Raw genomic sequence first — 21,963 nt, forward strand, 5'->3', positions numbered from 1 at the left:
CATCAAGTTGTGGCAGCGGGCGAGTTGCAGCTAGCTTGGCTTTTAAACACACATATTGTTGGCAACTACTTCACTGAACCTAAACTGCAAATCTAGAAAGGGCGAACGTTTCCGAGGCAGCGATTAATATTTTCTGGCATCTGCTGAACGCGCCACGAGCGAAGCAGCAGCCTTGTGCGCGTATTTGGCTTGGTTTCCAGCGCACAATGATTGCGTCACTATCTTGTGGTCACATGCCTCGCAGTGCTTGGCCCCTGCGCTTCGCTAATTTTGACACTAACTTTGTGCTCCTTCATCGTTTCCTTGAATAACTTTCTTGCCCCAACCTGCAACGCCGGGTACTAAGAACAGGATTTTTTGTACACAGTGCTTTGGGCCTTTTCTTTAGGATGACGCTCTTCCGGGCGAGCCAGGAGGCGTCCGGTGGTGGTAATTGACTTGAGTATTGTTCGCACCCCTTCCTTTCCGAGAATACGAGCCGAGGTTGTGCTGGCACCTTTTACGCATGGTCGGCATCGCGTCTTTGACGCTGGCGTATGCTTGTGCTAGGCGTAGAATTTTTTGCTTGTGTCTTTTTTGGTTTCAGGCGATACGTGGAATGAGCAAACTGTAGTATCCTTTTCTTCGGAGGTCAGTAAAAAAAAAATAGTCGCCGTATTCGCTTTTACAACGACACGGAAAGCTGCGATCTGCCCTCAACGCAGCGCCGGATCCGCATCGACAGCTTCTCCAGTCCTCAAAGTGACGTCACGACCTCTCTTGACCAATCACGGGCGGCGGCGCGCCGCGCGGCGTGCCCCGCGGCACAGGCCGCATATTTCGGCTAAAAAAGGCAATTCGCGCTCGGTTTTGCCTTATTTGGATGCGATATTCCAGTATACAGCATGAAAAACTATAGGATGCCGCTGCCAGCCCGATTTTCAAAAAAAGTGCTTCAGTCTCCCTTTAAGTTTTATCATGTGACAAGAAATATTAAAGAGTGCTGTATCACATTTTGTAAGGCATTTCAAGGATCCAATTCTTTTTCTATTTTTTTACAGGGTTGCCTTGCATACACTGCAAGTACCTCTGCATGACATTACAGACAAGAATGTCACGCCTGAAATGCCGAGTGACGAAAACTACTCTCAGCAATATGTGCAAACTCTGAGCTTCGAGCAGAAAAGCTAAGACTTGTATCAAAGGTTAAAACACTAAGTTGTGTTATCGCCAGCATGAAGAAAGCTGCTGCAGCCACCGCCGAGAGCATTCTGCAGGACAGGATTCAGTCTTCGACCCCTAAGCAGCAGCTAGCTGTAAAGCAGTGCTTTCGAGCTGCAAAAAGGGAAAGCACACGGGGAATGTCATACGACAAAGAGTGGATGCTTGAGTGCATTCTCCTGAAGATGCGAAGCCCTGGGCTTCATGAATACATCCGCGGACAAAAGATTCTAGTGCTTCCAAGCAGATGCACCATCAGAAAGTATTTGTCAAGTTACATGGTCAGTTTTGGATTCAGTCAGAACATGCTGGAGGCACTGAAGAAGAAAACCTCTGCGATGTACCCTTTCAGGTTTCACGGAGGGCTGATTGTAGACGAGATGTCTCTATCCGAGCACCTCTCCGTTGACAGCTAGTGCTGGCAAAGTTGCTGGCTTCGTGGACTTGGGCCCCTACACACCGAAATAGCAGGTATACCTGCTGTCAAATCATGGGCTTGTGGTTATGTTTGTTCCTTTAGTTGGAAAGTGGACTCAGATCTTGGGCACATTTGCAACCCATACCAACATTAAAGGAGATCTTCTCGCAAGGATTATCCTTGACGCTACAGTTCTCGCTCAGCAAGCAGGTCTGTTTGTTGATTATGTGACATGTGATGCGGCGCCATGGAATCGGAAGATGTGGCTAGTGATGGGTGTGAAGGCAACAGCAAAGGAAATAGTAGCAAAGAGGGTACACCCGTTGGACAAGAAAGGCTTCCTACATTTCCTGTCGGACTTCCCTCACCTGGTGAAGAACCTTCGCAATCGGCTTCTGCAAACAACCTTCGACACACCAGACGGAACAGTAAGTTCATTTCTCATAATAAACAATGGTAGGCATGACTATAGCTTTGGTGCACCATGTCTAATGTCCTGGCGCAGACATGGCTGTCTGTAATATGGCTATAAAGTGTGTTGAGCGCTTGTGGTGCATATGAACATGAACATTTTTTTTATTTTGCATTTGCATCACAAAACGAGATGTAATAGCTCATTCCTGTTCGTCTTAATTTTGATTTCTTCATATAGGTATCCCTGGAGCCACTTAAGGAAGCCCTCAATCTAGACGCAAACAATATAACACTGAAGGCAATGCCTCGACTGACAAAAGTGCATCTTGAGTCCAACAACTGCGAGAAGATGAGAGTGTCCTATACGCTTTTCAGTTGTTCAGTTCGGACACTCTAAGAGGCCTGCATCTCTACAAGCTCCAGCTTGAAAAACGTTGTGGAAACATTGCAACAACACAGATGTTTTTTCGATGTGTATTGTTAATTCAGCCCTCCTTTTGATATTCGAAATCATCATCTTGCGCTTGCTGTTGCATTCTTATCCTGTCCCTTTGTAAACGGCCTATATACTCCAACATCCAAAAGTGACATTGGTTATATGAGATCCCCATTTAGGGATCTTTAAAGAGCACTCATGTTGTACAGCACATGGGCTCTTTTTCATTTCACGTTCGTCGAAATGAAGCTACTGTGGCTATAATTCACTGTAGTTTTGTCGTTTTTTTTTCAATACTTAAGCTGTTTCTGGCATTTTCTGTATCTGCAATGTCACTTCCTTTTCATGACTGATACCGTCAATTCAGCAACCTTAAAAACAATTATGGTTACTTTTCTACAGGAGGATGAAGTCCCTGATCGCCACAATGACGTCACGTTTCCCATCTGAAGCTTTGAAGCCTGACTCATCTGCAGTGCAGGAGCTTGTGGATTTCCTGGACTTCTTGAATAAGTGGGAAGCTCATGCAAAGAAGGGGAAGTTCCTGAGTGAATCAACAGCTGAAGGACTGAGAGTCACTCTTACAAGTACCTTGGAGCTGTTAACTTATGCACATGCAGAGGTTGGCTTTTCATATGTGATGACATCACGCCTGAGCAGAGACAAGCTCGAGAGCACATTCGGTATAGTATGGCAGTCGTCAGGCTGTAATGCCCACCCAAGCCCACAGCAATTCCTAATAACCATCAACTGCCTCAATTATTACAATCTGGCAAAGAGCGTCGCTGGGTCAAATGTGCCTGAGGTTATGGTTAGCTCGCTTCTATCAGTCAAAGACCAGGCGGCAGGTTCTCACAAGCAGCAGAAACTTATGATATGCTGATCAACATGGGTAATCTAGATGAAGCAGAAAGAGCTCTTAACAACAAAGAAGCTATGACAGAACATTATTATAACAATCAGAGAAGTGACTCAAGGCTTACCTACTATATTGCTTGGTATGTTGCAAGAAAGTGTATCTTGAAAACGAAATGCCGTGTGTGCATGGACCAGCTTCTATTACCAGCTCCCGAAGGCAAAAATTTGAATGCTGCCACTTTTACGAAGGCATGCGATTTTGGTGGCTTGCTCTACCCCGCATTGAGCCTCTTCAAATTTATTAGTCAGCTTGAGGACGCTTTCAGCGGATGCTTTAGCTCTGGAGAACTGCATCACGACAGCACCATGGATGTGCTTGCTCTTCTGAACAAGACAGGCATGAGCCGTATTGTATGCGATCAGCACTTTAAGGAGCTCACCTCAAATTTGACTGGGTTTTATCTTGTTACCAGAATGCATTTTTTTGTCAAAGGTCTCAACAAGTCTCGTGACTTCGCGCGAAGGAAAGCACAGCAGCATTTAAAGTTGAGCGGTGTGTAAAAATTGAGATGCAAGATTTTGTTGAGGACTGGCTGGGGCACAGTATATGTAAATAAAATTAGTTGTGTCATGCGTATTCGTGTATTTTAGGAGGGGAGGGGGGGGGAGGGGCGGGGCGGGGCGGCTACTGCTGCCTTAATTAAGACTAGGTTGCCGTGCAGAAGGTTTGCCTGACGTTAGCGCTTCTCTCAAATGCGTGGAAAGTTGGCATTAGATACATGAACTAGAACTGCACTTTTGCTAAGTACAGCCTTTGTCAAGAGCTCAGAGCTCACAGGGTGTACTTCTAGGTCGTGTAGTGGGGCTCCTGTAGTACTTTTGGTCATTCAGCCCATTCTAGGTAACGAGACCAAAAATCTTACCTTCAGGAGATATGGAAGGTTGGAAATGCATTACGCGGTGTGGCTCGGAAGCGAGCCCCGCCGTCTCTTAATTTTTGACCAAGGCCGTACTTGCACTGATGCTGCAAATAAAACCGCTAGCTCGCCCCTTTAAAGTTAAACTGCGTGCGCTAAAAGACGATAACTAAAGTGTTCCATGCGACCACGGCACTCTCCTCGCCGAACCCTGGCCTATTCCCTGTCGTGGGTGTGTGCCATGTCATTAAGGCAACAACAAAATCGCAGTCACTGCATTCCGCTAGGCTTCTACGTAATTCCATGTCGCAGCGTCGTGCAAAGTAAACAAGATCGCGGATATGTAGTACACGGGGAGGGAGCTTGTTAAGGCAGAAGCCTATGGCGCCCGTAGGCTAATTCCCCCCTACCGTGTCCGTCTGAAGTCGGGAAGGCTAGGAATGGCGACAGCGGGTCGCGCGCTTCGGATGCCGTCCAAGGCTGCGGGAAAGACCGCGACCGCCTTGTCGGGGACCAAGGGGCCGACGACCCCTTGAAGGGATCCCTTGACAAACATAGAAGTGGGGGTGGGGGACAATAAGGTCGACGACTCCTTAAACCCCCGACTGTCTAGCTAAGCAGTGGCGCCTCCAGAGTCGGGCCCTGGCGTGCACTGGGCTCCGCCTACTTGTATGCGCAGTGCCACTGCAGCAGTATTGGTTGGAATTGGGCGAGAGCCGGTTTATTAAAGCTCCGCCCAATTATCGAGGGGATAAAAACCGCTGCAAACAAAGAGCGGGAGGAGCGCGCCGAGTCTCAGTCTCGGCCGCTTTTCTACAGCCCTTTTTTTAAACAGCCTTTTTTGACAGCCTTTCTTTAAACCGCCTTTTCCTTAAGTTCGTTGTGTTTTGGTCTCGTCTTCAATAAATCAGTTCTTTTTGCTTCTGAAGAAGTCTGGAGTGGCTGCCCCAACCGGCAACGTGTCGCCGGACGAGCGGACAAAGTACCGCTGACCAACGTACGATCGGACCAACCGGCCATATTCGGACCTGTTTGTATTTAACTGGTGCCGTGACCAGGATAGTCCGAGCGGCTTTCTGCGAGCGGTTGGAGGCAGTACCTTCTGGAAGATTGACGGGGCAACATCTTGGTAAGAAGCCCCGGGGACCAAGATACAAGTGAGGCGATACCCTTGCGAGAGGCCCGGAGCCAAGACTCCACGACAGCGCCAAGGAGTGAGCGAAGAGAGACCGACGGAGCGAAGCGCTGCGACTTCGGCGGCACCTGCGATTGCCGACCTCGTCTACCGGGAGGACGTGATGAGCCTACTGCGAGCTGTGGATGCCGGCCACTCATCTGCGCCTATGGACGCAACCTGCCGCTGCTGCGCTTCAAGTGCCATGATCGACAGCCCGATAATAGAGTGAGTTTCTCCAGTCTCACCTCACTTTCCCCGGGTGTGCTTGAGCCGCAGGGTTAGAATTAACCAAGGCAGAATGGCAACATTTGGTTGGCGGAGTGGATATGGCTGTGGGTACAGGTATGGCCAGGAGCGAGCGCAGATGTCTGAGGCAGAGCGAGCCAGGGAAAAGGAAAGAAGTGACGCGTATATTGAGGACCTCAAGCGTCAGTTAGCGATAGCCGAAGAGAAGCTACGCAAGGAGAGGAAAAGAATGGAAGAGGAGGAACGCTCACGGAGAGCGGCTAGAGTACTGCGGGAGACAGCACAGTTGCCGTCCTACCGCATCGTATGGGACGCTGATGAAACGCAAATCGAGGCAGTGAAAAAAGACGACAGGGCCAGCGGCATTCAGTCGGTTCTTTTCGAGGACAGGAAAGAGGTAGCACAGGTTCCGGCAAACAATACAGCTCGCATTGGCGTTGAGGAGCCGCAAATTGTGGAGTCAACCACGATTGTTGACCCAGACCAGCAGTTCTTAATTCCCAAGGTGGAGGTGAGCTCCACGGATGTGACTGCGGAAAATTCGACCTGTAATCAGACTGTGCAGGTCGAGTGCTGCGAGGCAGCCGAGCGTGTCATTAGCTATGCTAATGGCACTGATGAGAACGACGACATGGAATCCTCGGCCAGCCGGGTTGCCCCGTGCTACCTTTTGCTGCCAGCTGAAGCGGCAGTATGCAAAGCAGGGTTTGACGGAAGCGGCATGGGTGGTCAAACAGCACGCGCAGCACTCATACCGACGTCAGAGAAGCCGGAAGAACAGCTGGGCAAGCCAGGCTGTTCCGACCCAGGAAACTCAGACTCGTCTGGCATCGCGAAAAGTTTGGTGCTAGATAACTGGAATCAGAGCACGGGCGACGGAGAATTCGTTCCATGCCCTCAGGAAGGCGAAGGTACACCTCCGCTGATAGGTTGGTACCGCGACCCATGCCGCGATCACCTTGCGGTTTTGCGCAACAGGTGGATCACAAACCGAGATGTCGCTGATGGCGAACTGGTGGAGCTGGCCGTGCCACTTTTTAAGAGGCCCTTTGTGAACGAGAGCTTAGAGGCTTTCGCGGAGACCTGCGCCCCATATGCGCGCACGGGCGGCGGCTCCGCCGATGCAGAAAATGAGCTAAGCAACTGGAAAGGACGAATGCGACGACTGTGCACGCTGCAACAGGTAATGGTCACTTTCATGCGAACAGGTCACGTGTTCGATCCTGGTGGATAGCGACAAACACCTAATAGCCACAGCCTTAATCCACTCTGCCACTGTCAGGTTGCAATAAGAGTAAAGTATGGCTCGAGCACACAATGGGCAGTAGGTGAGAGTGGGGAGACCTGAACAGTGTACAGCTGAGACTCTGAAAATGACTGGACTGGCCCATGCGGGTGTTATGATTGTGTCCTGAGTGAACTGTTTTCCTTGCTGAGGACATAATCCACGTCTGACGAGAGTGCCGTGTTATATGGCCTTTCTTGCCCTCGTTGGGATCATGTTGCGGTGTATGTGCAACTTAATGAAAACTATGTAGCAATATGTATTCTTCATCTTTGAATTGACATGTTCTTGCATGTATGATTTTGTCACGATTTTACCAGAGGGTTCCATCTGTGCTTCTCTGCTTGTACTTGAAATTTGTTAACTGAGAATTGTGTTTGCATCTGCATGCAGACAGCGTCCTGAGCATGTTTTCTCTTGGAATTGTTAGTAGGACGCAGAAGCGCTCCTTTTTTTTACGTTGTTGGTGCGGCGCCCGGTTTACGGTCCTGTCCCTTGTGCAGTGGCGTTTTTTTTATGTTATTGACAGCCGGGTTTTTGTACTTTTCCGCGCTTTGGTATGTTGTGTGTACGGCGAGCGTCCACCCAACATTCTTGGTGGGGAGGTGTTAAGGCAGAAGCCTATGGCGCCCGTAGGCTAATTCCCCCCTACCGTGTCCGTCTGAAGTCGGGAAGGCTAGGAATGGCGACAGCGGGTCGCGCGCTTCGGATGCCGTCCAAGGCTGCGGGAAAGACCGCGACCGCCTTGTCGGGGACCAAGGGGCCGACGACCCCTTGAAGGGATCCCTTGACAAACATAGAAGTGGGGGTGGGGGACAATAAGGTCGACGACTCCTTAAACCCCCGACTGTCTAGCTAAGCAGTGGCGCCTCCAGAGTCGGGCCCTGGCGTGCACTGGGCTCCGCCTACTTGTATGCGCAGTGCCACTGCAGCAGTATTGGTTGGAATTGGGCGAGAGCCGGTTTATTAAAGCTCCGCCCAATTATCGAGGGGATAAAAACCGCTGCAAACAAAGAGCGGGAGGAGCGCGCCGAGTCTCAGTCTCGGCCGCTTTTCTACAGCCCTTTTTTTTAAACAGCCTTTTTTGACAGCCTTTCTTTAAACCGCCTTTTCCTTAAGTTCGTTGTGTTTTGGTCTCGTCTTCAATAAATCAGTTCTTTTTGCTTCTGAAGAAGTCTGGAGTGGCTGCCCCAACCGGCAACGTGTCGCCGGACGAGCGGACAAAGTACCGCTGACCAACGCACGATCGGACCAACCGGCCAAATCCGATCTTTTCCTTTTAACTGAGCTCCTCTGTAAATTTCCAGGCATTTCACTTACTGCTACACATTGTTTTGGAGTGTTTTATGGGGTGCGTGAGGTTCCAGAGCATTTGCATAATTTGTTTTACTACACAGGAACGATGCATTAATTTGAGTATTACGCAGAAACTTCCGTGCGCGGCAGCAAACTGCAGGCTGACCGCGAAGACGCGTTCAAGTGCGGTGGACACACGCTCACCGGCCCTCTCCACGGCGGCTGGTCGCGCAACTCAAAACATTCTAGTACACTCTATCTGTAGTGTGTGTCAAACTTCCAAGCAGATTTCCGCCATATTCCGTTGCTGGGTTGTTTTGTAGCGTAAAGCTACACTACGCGGGTCAGAGCCGAGTTTTGCGTGAGTGTACGCCGCCCGTTATGCGTATGCGCGAGAACCGCGTGACGTCATGAGAGGCGCAGGTGCGTCGCCTCCTCGCCACAGCCGGTGCGAGCTCCTCGCTGCCGCCGCCGCCGGCGTGCGCTCCTCTCCGACTTGTGACCTTTTTACGACAGTTGCGCCGCGCGCTACTGCGCATGCGCGAGGAGGGTGCGCGGAGAAAAGACGGTCGCGCTCGACATGTAAGCACCGGTAAGCTAAAGAAAGTCGAGACGCTGCCAAACGGCGCAGAAGACTGGAAAATTTAAATTCTTCCGATCCCGAGGTTGTCGCCTGGCAGTTCGCCGTCGAGCAGCGTCACTGCCACTGCCAATTTTTTTCACCTGACGCTACGAAACGCATTCTGGGCGTCGTATTATTTTTCGAGGACAGCTTTGGCATTGCTAAAGCGACAGGAAAGGAAAGAGACAGGCTTTCGCTTCGTGCTGCCGGGTGTCCGTTGTTCCGGCTAGCGCTATGGAGGGGAAGTTGGAGAGCGCTCGATTCGCCTGAACTTATTGCACCAGTTCGGCAAAGTTCTGCGGCAGCGGCGGTGCCACGGGCGTGTACCGCTAGTTCCGGCACTTTGAGCGCAGTTTGGCACTGTCTGCTTCCAAAACGGATGTTCGAGTGCAGGCCTGGTCGTCGCTAGCCTTTGCGATGCCAATGAATTGCAGCCAGCCTACATCTTGTATCTCATGAAGAAATTTTCAAAGAGCACATCACAATAAAATGTTGCCATGAACCAGCCTCGATCCGTTTCTGTGGAGAACTCGAGCAGCGTTCTAGCTTGTCATCGAGTGAAAGTTACTTGAGTCTCCTCCGTTTATCACAACCCGCAAACCATCATCTGCTTCCATGGCGGCTGCAGCTGCACTATTTCAGCACTAACCATCGAGAAAATGCAGTTTTCCTGAACTAGACTCGCACTTCTTTCAAACGAATGCCGTGGTTCAGAGGGCGCCATGTTCCACCGCTGAAATGAATCCATGTGGCATATAAGTCGGGTACAACTCAAGAACGGAGCAGCACATGCCCATCAAACGAGACCGCCCAGCCAAGCGCGTCGACCGAACAGTTTTCTGTTCGGTCCCCACCGGTGCGCCGCGACAGTACCGGTGGAAACTGGAGCCGCCACGACCGTCTGATGCCGAACATGACCCCACCTGTTACATTCAGCGCTTTTGCGCAAAAGACGCTCTCGCGCGGACATATGCGAAAGGTGAGCACGCCAGCCCTCTACCCCCCCCCCCCCTCCCCGTTGTAGTGGCCAGTGCAGCTGAGACCATAAACGGGGGCACCACACCTACTAATACCTTCTACTTTTTCCCTGTCTTTTGATACTTTTATTTCTCTCCTACCTGTCAGATCGTTATCCCTTTCTTTTCTGCTGCCCCAGCTCAGGTGCTCTTAGAGACGATGGCGGATGGCGGGGCACAAAATCTTTTCCTTTCTTTTTGCGTTATTATTCTTTTAGCCTTATCCCGAACAAAGGACATCCACTCTCGGCGACACAGGGACAAAACGCTGTCTCCTTCCCTCTCTTTTGCAGACTTGGCTGCAGCACAGCCACAGAAATCGACGCGACTGGCTGGGGGGCTCCCTCTGAGTTGCATGTGCCGCTTCGTTCTTTAGTTGTAACCGACTATAGTGCTGAGAAGTACCCTCTTCCGGAACTGGCACAAAGGACCGTCCCCTTCTCTTTCCAGCTGAGCCAAGAGGTGCGCCCCCCTCCTGCAGCCGGGTTAGACTAGCGCCGCAGGAAAAGGAATTCTCGGAAAATGATTACAAGCATGTTATAAGCGGTGTTTACATGACGGGGTTGAGTTGAGGATTTGAGCTGAAAACCAGTTACTGGGTTACTGCAGCGGTTACTGCAGCGAGTCCATTGAACTGCGCTGCAGGGGGTGGGTTGACTCACTCGACCCCAAGGAGTCGGAGTCCGGTTAGTGGAAGGGGAGGTGATAAATGCGAACCTGTTATTCGCTTGCGCGGTAGCGCCTCCGAGACAGCCGTGGATGCCACAATCTTCCCGGCTGCCACTGCCCTTTCCCGCTGCGCCGCTCGACGCTTGGTGCCGCTGCTGCTGAACCGGTCTCGACTCGCTAAAATCGAGTTCATGTAAACACGCAGTCGTCAAGTTGGGCTGACCTTGCTCAACTCGATCTCATGGCTCGATCCGCCGAAGTCGGGTTCATATAAACGAGGCTATAGTTGCCTGACAATAGACGGTGTCAAAATAGCAACTGTTCCTTCAGTTTCCAGGTACGCGCACGCGGACACGCACGCATACACATACACACACACGCGCGCTTTTTCCATCTTTGATCCAACCCAAATCGGGGAAAATCGACGCAAGGCGAGTAAGATATACATTTCAGCACGCAATGGAAAATTCTGGAGTGAATAAGCAACCTAATGATGCAAACTGGATTCACGAAAGACGCACGTCTAACATAAATAAGAGCACGCAGTTGAGGGTCCAAACGAGAGAGGGGAGGGGGTCGCCCTAAGTCCTACAGAACTATCGCTTTGTAGCCGATCCCTTTTTTTTTGGCAGCGTTCCTGCACACCTCACCCCCCCCCCCCCCTTTTCTTCGTACAATGTTTAGTCTTAGTCCGCCTCGTGAATGGTATGCATCTGTACTGCATTTCTGTGAACCTTGGCAAAGTTCTGTCTAGGTTGATCGGAATTGGTTGCAAGGTGCCGCCGCATGTACGACGAATATTTTCTTCTGAGGTCAACACATTCAGACACCCTGCGGTGCTAACCCTCTCAATAGCAATTTCACGTCTCTTGCGCAATTTCAATTCATCTCAAGGGTAAACAGAAATTGACAACTGCCCACTTCTCTCTACCATTTTCTTTACCAACCATAGTTTATAATGTTGGACAGGCATCCGCCGAGCGTTGACTAAATTGTATAGCTGTCTTTGTTATAGTTTTCTTATCATAGATGCAATATCATTTGATAAAAATATATATTTTTTACAGCTCTACAGTTGACAGGTTACACTCTAGACCAGGAGTGTTCCGACTACTACTAATATTACTATGCATAAACAGTGACGAAGTGATTGCACGCGCAAAAGACAAGGGCAGAAGGAAGGACACAAGAAAGGCACCGATTTCAACTATAAGGTTCATTGAAAAAAACAAAAATACATGGCACATAAACACAAATAATTTGCTTGATATCACACCTTCCTTATTTTTGGCGTCGGCTTTCTCTTTTCGATTACTTAGTAATTTGCGCTGTGCAATTATGTGGACAATGCATCACTAACTCTCCCAAGTTTCCACTGTATCGACGTTGTGCCTTTTGCAGTGCGGGCTGGGCAGCATTATTTTTTTTCTTTGCTCTCACTAATATATGTCACGGCATTGAAAACAAGAAAGTCTGTAGTCGGGTCCAAGTTTCCACTGTATCGACGTTGTGCCTTTTGCAGTGCGGGCTGGGCAGCATTATTTTTTTTCTTTGCTCTCACTAATATATGTCACGGCATTGAAAACAAGAAAGTCTGTAGTCGGGTAAAACTCAAGAACGAAACGGCACGTACCCTCAAAGAAGGCCCTCCAGATAGTGGGCTTCTTCGATTAACAGCGCTCGGGCAGCCCGCTGGCGGCCCGCAAGTTCGTCTCTGACAGGAAAACGCATCATGGTCACGTGGGCTGGCGGCCACCGGAACCAGCCGGTCGGCAATCACGGCGGCAAGCAAGTCGCGGATCACGGAGGGCAGATGCTCTCTCTAGCTTCGCGTTCTGCGTCTCATTGCTACGCACGCGTGCGGTAGAAATAGGCTGCTTGGTATCGAAAACAACGACTTGCAGTTATTGAGGGCTGCGTGCCGCAGACTGCAGAACATGCAGCTGATCAAGCTCGCACATCGGCAACGACAACGCGAGCGTGTGGCTTCGGTGCACTGTGTAAGCTTCAAGAAATCCTCAAAAGCATGCGATGAGCAATCGCAATCTAACGTGTTTCAGTCGACACCACATAGGACAGAAAAACTGCCCGTGCGTTGTTTATAAAACGTACGACAAGCCGTACTCTCGGATTATTGCGTGTTTGCTTACTACGCAGTAAGTATATGACTGGTATGACCGCCGACGATCGACCCTGGTGGACTCTGCTGTGGTCGTTGCGATTTCTACGCTCGTAACCTGCTTCCTGTAAGCTGTAAGCAGAAAAGAATCGGTATACGTTAGTCTGTCGGCCGCCGGCTTTTGCTGCGGGCAAGGAACGCATAATCGGCAAAGCGCATATCAGCTTGTTGAACGTCCACCTAGAACAAGCGGGTGCACTGTATAAATTTAGCTGCGTATCGTTTCTGTAAAAATTACAGCTTTATAGCAGAGAACTGGCACTGGAATGAAATGCGCTACAATAAAGCCCTGCGTGTCGGCGCCACACGTTCCGCGTGTGTTTGCATGACGATCAGCGCTAGAGCTCATTTTTATCTATTTTTTTTAATGAGTCAAACGCGAGGAGGTGCATGCCTGAGGTACTTCTCAGATATTTTGAGCATATGTAGCAGAAGGCCCGGCCATGAAGCTGTACAACACTTGGTGACGACAGAATCAGCACTAGGTCGGCGCGACAGTTCTGTGTGGCCACATATATATGCCCGCAGAGATGTCTCGAGCAATGTGCTCGTGAGGGCTTTTAATAAAGGACATGTTTCAGTCAAGCGTTTTTCAAAGCATATCCACTTTTGCACTGCGCCAAACGCAATGAAGACCATACGCTCCCGTACCGCGCTCAACCAACACTTCGTAAAACACGGTCAGCACATGCATATATATATATATATATATATATATATGCGCGCGTCTGAACGCGTACTCGGAACTGGAATCCGGCTGCTCTCGTGAAAGGCCTCGAACACCATCGCATATCCGCCGGGCGCACGAAATTAACGGCCGAAATATTTTGTGAATCAGAAGTATGCGATCGTGATATGAAGCGAGCAATTGTGCTTTCGAGGTGGTGAGACGATCGAAATATGATCGCGCATACGCACGCAAAACGTATCAACAAACAGCGAGAACTACCGCAAAAGGTATCATTGCAGGCGACACAGTCGATATGCACCGTGGCCTAGTCGAAACAAGCGCCTGCATCGCGCAAAACATCGCATGAAGAACCGCGGTCCTTCTAGTCCTTATAAAAATGGCCGCGCGAGCTTCCCGCGACCATACACCTCTCTGTCGTCTGCTAGCTGCCCGAGAGCTGCCAGCACAAAATCGTCCTGGCGAGTCTGGCCGCCGGCTGGCAGCCCGAAACCGCCCAGCCAGAGAAAAACGAACGCGTTCCGGGCAGCCACCGGAAGTGGGCGGAACAACCCGAGAAAATCGAGCGCGCTCGGGCAGCCCGCAAGCAACCCGCGGGCTGCCAGAGGCGGATAATCCGGAGAAGCCCAGTAACGTCGACGGTACAGCTTTCTGGGCTACTCAGCCAAGGCTAAAGAAACGGTCCTTTGTTCCCGTGCTGGTATTCCTTATCCCGAACAAGGATCACCCCACCTCTGACGCCGTTTGGACAAAGACGGTACCCTCTTTTTCCCGGCTCTCCAAATTTTTCCCTTCACCCTTCTGAAACCATAGACCGAATAAAGGAAGCCCCACTCGCTTTGCCTTTGGCAAGGGACCCGCAGGGAAAGAAGCATGCGGAACCACCCCAGCCAACACTTCCCCCCACGCACGACGGGGACTAGCAGCCGGGTTTGCCATGGTTCGTTTGTAATCCTCTGAAGGCGGGCGCAGCAACAAATAAAAAGCCTTCACGCAGCGCGGGTCATGAAAGGACCGGACACATAGCTCAGCATCTCAGCTAAAACCAGTCTCGGGTCGCTCGGGGCAAGACGGGTAGACACTTTCTCAGGGATGGATCAGTGTCGTAGCCTGGTGGCTGAATCTGAACTACTCGCAAGATGGCGGCAGTGGAACCGCCACCTTAAAGGCCCCCTGCCCACCCGCGGCCAGCAGACACTCTCTACCTCACTTTGAGCGAGCCTCCTCTCCTTCCATTCCCTCCTCGAAATTTTTCTCTCCCGCTCCTCGTCGAGTAGGCTCGGCAAGGCAAAATCACCCCTTCCTTCTCCGGTGTAAGCCGGAGGCGTGGTGTCTGTGGAGTGCGTCACAGGGCGACGTCATGGCCCCGCCTTCAATAGAATTCTTTTCTTGGTTTTTGCATTTTCTCCGCACACTGAACGATCGAGAAGCGCGATCGGCTCGACCACCTAGACTTGTTAGCGAGCGCATCCTTTCATACATCTGTTTGTCATTCCCAGTTAACGAGCCACCTTTTCATTTTTTAGGCCTCCCCACCGTTTCACGAGCGGAGGGGCGGAAGTCGGTTGTGTTCGAAACACACGGCGAAGCGCGGACCCGGCAACCGCCCGTTTGCTTTGCTCCATGCGTGTTTGTGTTCTGTGTGTTTGTGTATTTTCTCTGCTCCAAAGCATATGTCATTCATTGGAGTCAAGGCGTACGCAAGATGCACGAAAGATAAGCGGTATGTGTGCGGAGCGGTAAAGTGGGCGAGCGAGGGAAAGGCTCTGCTGCACTACTAATTAAAACCTTGTTTTGGGGGGCTCGCATAGAAGAAAAGAAACTGAGAAGGGAGCGCACACGCAGAGCGTCTCGTGACGGGATCACGGCGGGGGGGGGGGGGGGGGGGGGGGGGGCGAGCCAACTCCCTCAGTTTTACTGTTTTTTTACTTTTTATGGCTAGGGTTCAAGGCTGTCGCCGCACGCTCCCTCCGCATTTTTTTTTTGTTCCTTCATGCGGGTTTGTAGGCATGAGCCAGAACAGAAGGCGCTGCGGAAAGCGTTGTGCATACGACGCGACGCCAAGGCTACGCCCAACCTTCTCCCGTCAGTCAGAACGATGCACCAATGGAGTGCCTTTAGCGAAAGTAGCCCCCCTTGACGTCAGCGGGGTGCAGAGTAGTGGGCCGGGCCCGTTTTTGAAGGAAGGAAAGAACGAACGGGCTTTGATTTGAATTTTCGCAGCTTTTCGGGGCGCGCATGGCTCTAGTATTTTGCAGAGGTTATCTTCGATGCCTCATCTATGCAGTGGGCTTGTTTTTCAAAAATGTCCGGACCCTGGTCAGTGGCCCTTTAAAGGCCCCCTGCCCACCCGCGGCCAGCAGACACTCTCTACCTCACTTTGAGCGAGCCTCCTCTCCTTCCATTCCCTCCTCGAAATTTTTCTCTCCCGCTCCTCGTCGAGTAGGCTCGGCAAGGCAAAATCACCCCTTCGTTCTCCGGTGTAAGCCGGAGGCGTGGTGTCTGTGGAGTGCGTCACAGGGCGACGTCATGGCCCCGCCTTCAATAGAAATTTTTTCTTGGTTTTTGCATTTTCTCCGCACACTGAACGATCGAGAGGCGCGATCGGCTCGACCACCTAGACTTGTTAGCGAGCGCATCCTTTCATACATCTGTTTGTCATTCCCAGTTAACGAGCCACCTTTTCATTTTCTTTTAGGCCTCCCCACCGTTTCACGAGCGGAGGGGCGGAAGTCGGTTGTGTTCGAAACACACGGCGAAGCGCGGACCCGGCAACCGCCCGTTTGCTTTTCTCCATGCGTGTTTGTGTTCTGTGTGTTTGTGTCTTTTCTCCGCTCCAAAGCATATGTCATTCATTGGAGTCAAGGCGTACGCAAGATGCACGAAAGATCAGCGGTATGTGTGCGGAGCGGTAAAGTGGGCGAGCGAGGGAAAGGCTCTGCTGCACTACTAATTAAAACCTTGTTTTGGGGGGCTCGCATAGAAGAAAAGAAACTGAGAAGGGAGCGCGCACGCAGAGCGTCTCGTGACGGGATCACGGCGGGGGGGGGCGAGCCAACTCCCTCAGTTTTACTGTTTTTTTACTTTCTATGGCTAGGGTTCAAGGCTGTCGCCGCACGCTCCCTCCGCAGTTTTTTTTTTTTTTTGTTCCTTCATGCGGGTTTGTAGGCATGAGCCAGAACAGAAGGCGCTGCGGAAAGCCTTGTGCAGACGACGCGACGCCAAGGCTACGCCCAACCTTCTCCCGTCAGTCAGAACGATGCACCAATGGAGTGCCTTTAGCGAAATAGCCCCCCTTGACGTCAGCGGGGTGCAGAGTAGTGGGCCGGGCCCGTTTTTGAAGGAAGGAAAGAACGAACGGGCTTTGATTTGAATTTTCGCAGCTTTTCGGGGCGCGCATGGCTCTAGTATTTTGCAGAGGTTATCTTCGATGCCTCATCTATGCAGTGGGCTTGTTTTTCAAAAATGTCCGGACCCTGGTCAGTGGCCCTTTAACACAGCCTTCCCAGATGCGAAGGGAAGGGAAAAACAGGCGCCGAAGAATTTGTTAAAATTATCACTTCTCGGCAATACTACCTTGTTCTGAGTCAGAACGGCTACCGCAGTTGGGAACGAAATATTGCACGCGAAATTCAATACACTGGCCAGTAATTCAGGCACAATACGCCAATAATGAACTCGAATTGACGTATATTCAGTATGGTCTTAATTTTATGCTGAAGTAATGGTGTAATTCCATCGAAAATATAGAGGCGCAAGTGTGGGTTATAGCTGCGTGAAGGGCGGCAGCGTGACAAAAACCCAAAGCCGTCTCCACAAGGCGACAAGAAAGCGCAGAGAAAAAGGGGAATTATTTTTCTGCTTCCCAACGTGCGTGTACAAAAATTTAAATCATTTCCAACATCTGAAACAGCTGAAATAAAACTGAGATAAAACGGGTTCACTTACCCCGTACTTTCTAGAACTGACACTTTTAAATTTTTCTTTTTCCCGAGTACCATCAGCGAGTGGAATTCTCTGCCACGATAAATGTCAGCGCATAGTCATCCTGCATGCCCTTTTTATTTTTAGTTTTTATTTTTATTTTACTTGTTGCCCGTGTATCTGTAATGTCTAATATGTATTTGTTCTGCTTGGATCTGTATCATGATCTGCAGTGAGAAATAAATAAAAAATAAAAATAATAAATGCTCACATTTGCTTGAAAGAAATGTACACGTTATCAGCCGAGAAAGGCAATTAGAAAATTTTCAGGCACGTAGTTAGCAGAGCTGGCGCATTTCAGGCGCAATTATTTTGACACGGTCAATAACGGACTTGCAGTAGCAGCAGTAGTGCAGCAGTGGTGCGGGGTTTGCAGTAGTGCAGCCTGTCCGGGGTTGGTTGAAGGTAGGGCCACCAATGGTTTAGTACCTGCGCAGAGAGAAAAGTATTTAACACGCATTCAAAGAAATCCCACGCTAACTGTTCACAACCTAAGACGCTGACTACAGTGAGTTCGAACGCTGCAACATCCAGGATATAGGCTCAGTTTTGCTTCCATTTGCGCACAATAGAGAGCACGAAATGTTCAGTATGGTGCGATGTCTAAAGCTGATCGCAAGTAAAAGAGAAGACAATCCCGTGTTGAAGCTGAACGGCACAGAGCTGCAAAAAGATTATGCACAGTTATCCCGACTTTGCGGAAAAGAGCGGCCGTAACAGTAGGAAGCAGCACTCTTCACGTCTACTTACCTGCAGTGCCTGCTGTAGACATGCACCGTTTGTAGAAACAATTCCCTACCTGTGCAGTGTCAGTAAACGGATAGTGTCGAAGGCATGCGCTTCACTAGTAAAGCGTGAAGGGAACTGAAAGCTATTACACTCGCATGGACCGATCGAGACTATAGGGTCCTTCTACCGGTGAGACGACGCGTATATTCTTGCTGTTCGCATTCGTACTGCTTGATAACTGTTCCCACGACAAACAAGAAATGAACTACACACTCGCTTTGCTACGTGGGATGAAACCGGGAACGTATATTGACGATTTTCACGACTTATAGTGGCGCCCGAATTGATCCAGTAGGCGGGGTTTCGAAGGATTGCTCCCGCGGTCAGCGCAGCAGAATCGCGTTCGTTTTAAAGTTTCACGGTAAACTCGCGCTTGTTTATCGATGATGGCAACCATTATCGAACCACAGCTTCTCTTTTCGACGATGTAAAAAAAATAAACTAACGACAAGTAAACAGTCGCACTCTGGCATTTGAAGACGCACACTGCAAAAGGGGAGCGATAGGCGGCCGAGGCACGGTTTCGAGAGTATTCAAAAACCCATGACATCGACTATGAAGACTTGTAAGCCGAGTGAACAACACCTAGTGATTGCCAGCTTGTAAGGGTGCTTCGCAGAGAACAAGCTACAAAAGTTTGCCAAACACTCGTTTAAGTTAAGCTTATAAAGCGGCGCCAGCTTGAGCTTTTCCACGGTCATGAATTTGATTTGCCGCGTTCTGCTTGAAATATAAATATAGATTTCTAATCGTGTACAGATCTGTAAAGGCTGGTTCCCATCAAAAACAGGTTTTTGCTCCGCGGCGGCAAAATTCGCAAGGGTTTTCGCTTGCATGTGAAACAGGCTTAACGCGAAAACAATGAGGTCGCGTCTTTCCGCGTGCTGTATTCTCGGTGCAGTTAACCACGCCTCGTGCTCTCAGTTTCTTCGTAAGCAGTGGATGGAAGGCCAGTATGATGCAATTCTTGTCGTGCGGTTCTATTCGATTCTTGCCGCTCGCCTGTCTGCCTGATTGGTTCCAACGACAGCGAGAACGTGGGGCAGTAAAAGTGCAAAAATCCACAGGGACACCTTATTACATTATGTGTTGGTAATGCGGTAGGATTGGAAGCTATTGATGTATTTTCCGGAGTGATGTCACTTCCGATGTGATGACGTCACTGCACTTCAGACAATGGGAATTGAATGGATGGATGAAAAAAAAACCTTATTGCTGATAAATTTAAAGTGTTCTTGACCCTTACGGGTCACTGGGCGCCGTGGTCGATCTTTGATCCAGGATGCCGCACTTGACTGCTGCCATTCTTCAACAAACTGAAATGATCCGGTCTGGTGACGTGACTTCTCTCCAGACACTAGGCGAGCTTCATAACCGACGACAAAGTTTTTACCCGATGAGGATCTTATTGCTCTCCCATTGTAATGGGTAACAGCGAAATGGAATTCAAATGAAATCATTAAATCACCCTTATATAACGGGACAAACAATTTGGTTACGCCCACGCCACTCCTTAGCCTAAAGCCTCGCAGTTTCGTTAACGTCAACCTTTGAAGAATGCCGCCCTGCTCTCGCCCCTCTGTCTTTCCTTCTCCCCCATGCTGGGCGCGGCCCTCCTGCGCCTTCCCAAGCGCGCATTGGACGCCATCTTTGATGAAGAAGCAAACCTTTAGGGAGAGAAAAACAGAGGAGGGCGCTGAAGAGGGAAGGGGAGATTTTGTACTTTACGATGCTCAGTTGAGAGGCTTATCTCAAACCAGCTCGCGTTGCCGCCGCAGTGAGAAGTTCATTTCGTGAAAATTTCCACTCCTTCAGCGACACCCTTGACCCAGCAGTGGGCTCTGCCTCGGTAAAGCAAAGCACGCTGACATTCTCGAACTAGTTGCATAAGACATTCAATATAGACGCGTATCAAAACAACGCTGCCAGCTACCCCTATTGCTCTTTTACAGCCTTGCAAGTCACATGGCGTGGCCCACCAACCAGCGTCATTTTATTGCAGTTGACTGTCGGCGAAGTTTCAGATCCGCAGTTTGAACCTTCTATTAGTAAGGAGGCCTCTGTAGAATGAGCAATTGTCTTCCATGCGCTGTCACTCGATCAGAATGATGCAGTAGCTTGCAATGCAAACCCGGCAGCAAACAAGGAATATAACTGCAAAGCGTTTATCCTCTTCTGCGTAAGGCAATAAGCTCAGCGAAAGCCTGAGACTATTGCATGGTATACAAGTGCAGCAGTAGGAAATTATTCCCGAGAAAGCCGCTCCTTCGAGCTTACAAGAGGGCGCCGCTTCTACGCTACGAAGCATGATGTTTATCCCCCGCACCTAGTTTATGCGTCATGTTACTCTGCGGGCTACAGTTCACGCTTAGAAAAAGAATAAAACCCCAATGATTTCGACGTTTCCCACCTGCAATAAAATACAGTCGTAAGACGGCCGAACAAGACCGGCAAGCGAGTGTCCATGCTGCCGAGGGTATGGTAGGTGTTTCAGGAAAGCCGGCCAGTAATTTTTAAAATTGGCTTTAAGTGGCGTAAAGGTACTTTCTGTGGTTCATTACCACTGTTGTCGAGCATAAGAAAGCGTGTGAATCAATTACTAAGTTGATTAACCGGATTTTAATAGCTAACGTTTTAACTATTACATTTACGTGCCTCGATGTCATCCGCAATTCGCAGATGACCGTTAGTAATAACCATAGCAGCTTTTAGAATTTCTAAAACACTATTACGCTCACCGTTTTTGGTCGGCGAATACTGGCCTATCTTCGTAATCTTCATCTCTGTGTCTTGCTTGTTCTATGTTAAGTCTGCTTTTTATTTGTGCGTCGCGCGCCGGTAACGTTGCCATAGCTTCTTGGAGGTGCTGTGTCTGACCAGTTGCAGCTAATCACATAGCGTTAAAAGTACCCGTACAAGGCCGCCAAGACCGCACATAACATCTACTACGGGAACAACGTAACTTTCTGTACGTTTGTCATCCAGTAAACATCTATTTCGAAAGTCACGCTTTTATTTCACAAAAAAGTTGTCTCGGATTACATGAAAATATTTAGAAAAAATTTGATGGAGAAACACACGAAGCAATTGACCTACCGCAGACAATTTCCCTGCTTAAGTTGCGTTTAGTTCTCGTCCTCCGGGCGGTCCGCTACCTGGAACAACGGTAAAGGAACAGCGCGCAAGATTTTAACACGTGTCTTCGAGCCCAAGCTCATTTAACGCATTGTAAACCCACTTACATTGAGACCGAGCTCTTAAAGGGTCAGTCTACTGAATTTTATCGACCATATTTTCTTTGCGGCAACCGATAGCTCTTTACTCAAATTACCGTTTAGCCAGCTGTGGTGCCAAGGAGTGCGGTAGAACATTTTAAAATAGAATTTATTAATGTGGGAACACATATGTATGAGATGGTAGTCTCATCTGGCAACCATCTGGATTTCCGCCGCGCGGCGACAAACATGGCGGTGCCCGTCGAAGCCGGACCTCTCGCTTCGGACTGAATTCTCGTTGTTGCTGCCTTTTTCAGTGCGTTCACTGGCCATAAATGGGGTGCCTGTCTTTCGCTTCGTCTCATCTCGCCTCTAAGAAAACATATAAGAGATAAATTTGCTTTATTGTTAATAATTAGAGTGACGATTCTGCCGCTCCTAGGCTTAAGTGGAGAGTCGGTTTGTTTACAGCAATGGTTCCCGTCCTGACGACCAGATGGCGCCACTATAGGCTGAGTTTATTTTTGCGTCTCTGCTAGCATACGCTGAACTAA

The 21,963-nt window shown here is 49.7% G+C and overlaps 1 pseudogene; it reads left to right on the forward strand.

The window, feature by feature from the left end:
* The first annotated feature begins 1,340 nt into the window (after positions 1–1,340).
* LOC149355120 (uncharacterized) lies at positions 1,341–7,356 on the forward strand (annotated as a pseudogene).
* Positions 7,357–21,963: the final 14,607 nt, after the last annotated feature.

The sequence above is a fragment of the Amblyomma mixtum genome, chromosome 3 (genome assembly GCF_055824585.1).
Source record: "Amblyomma mixtum isolate Tamu chromosome 3, ASM5582458v1, whole genome shotgun sequence".
Taxonomy (NCBI): domain Eukaryota; kingdom Metazoa; phylum Arthropoda; class Arachnida; order Ixodida; family Ixodidae; genus Amblyomma; species Amblyomma mixtum.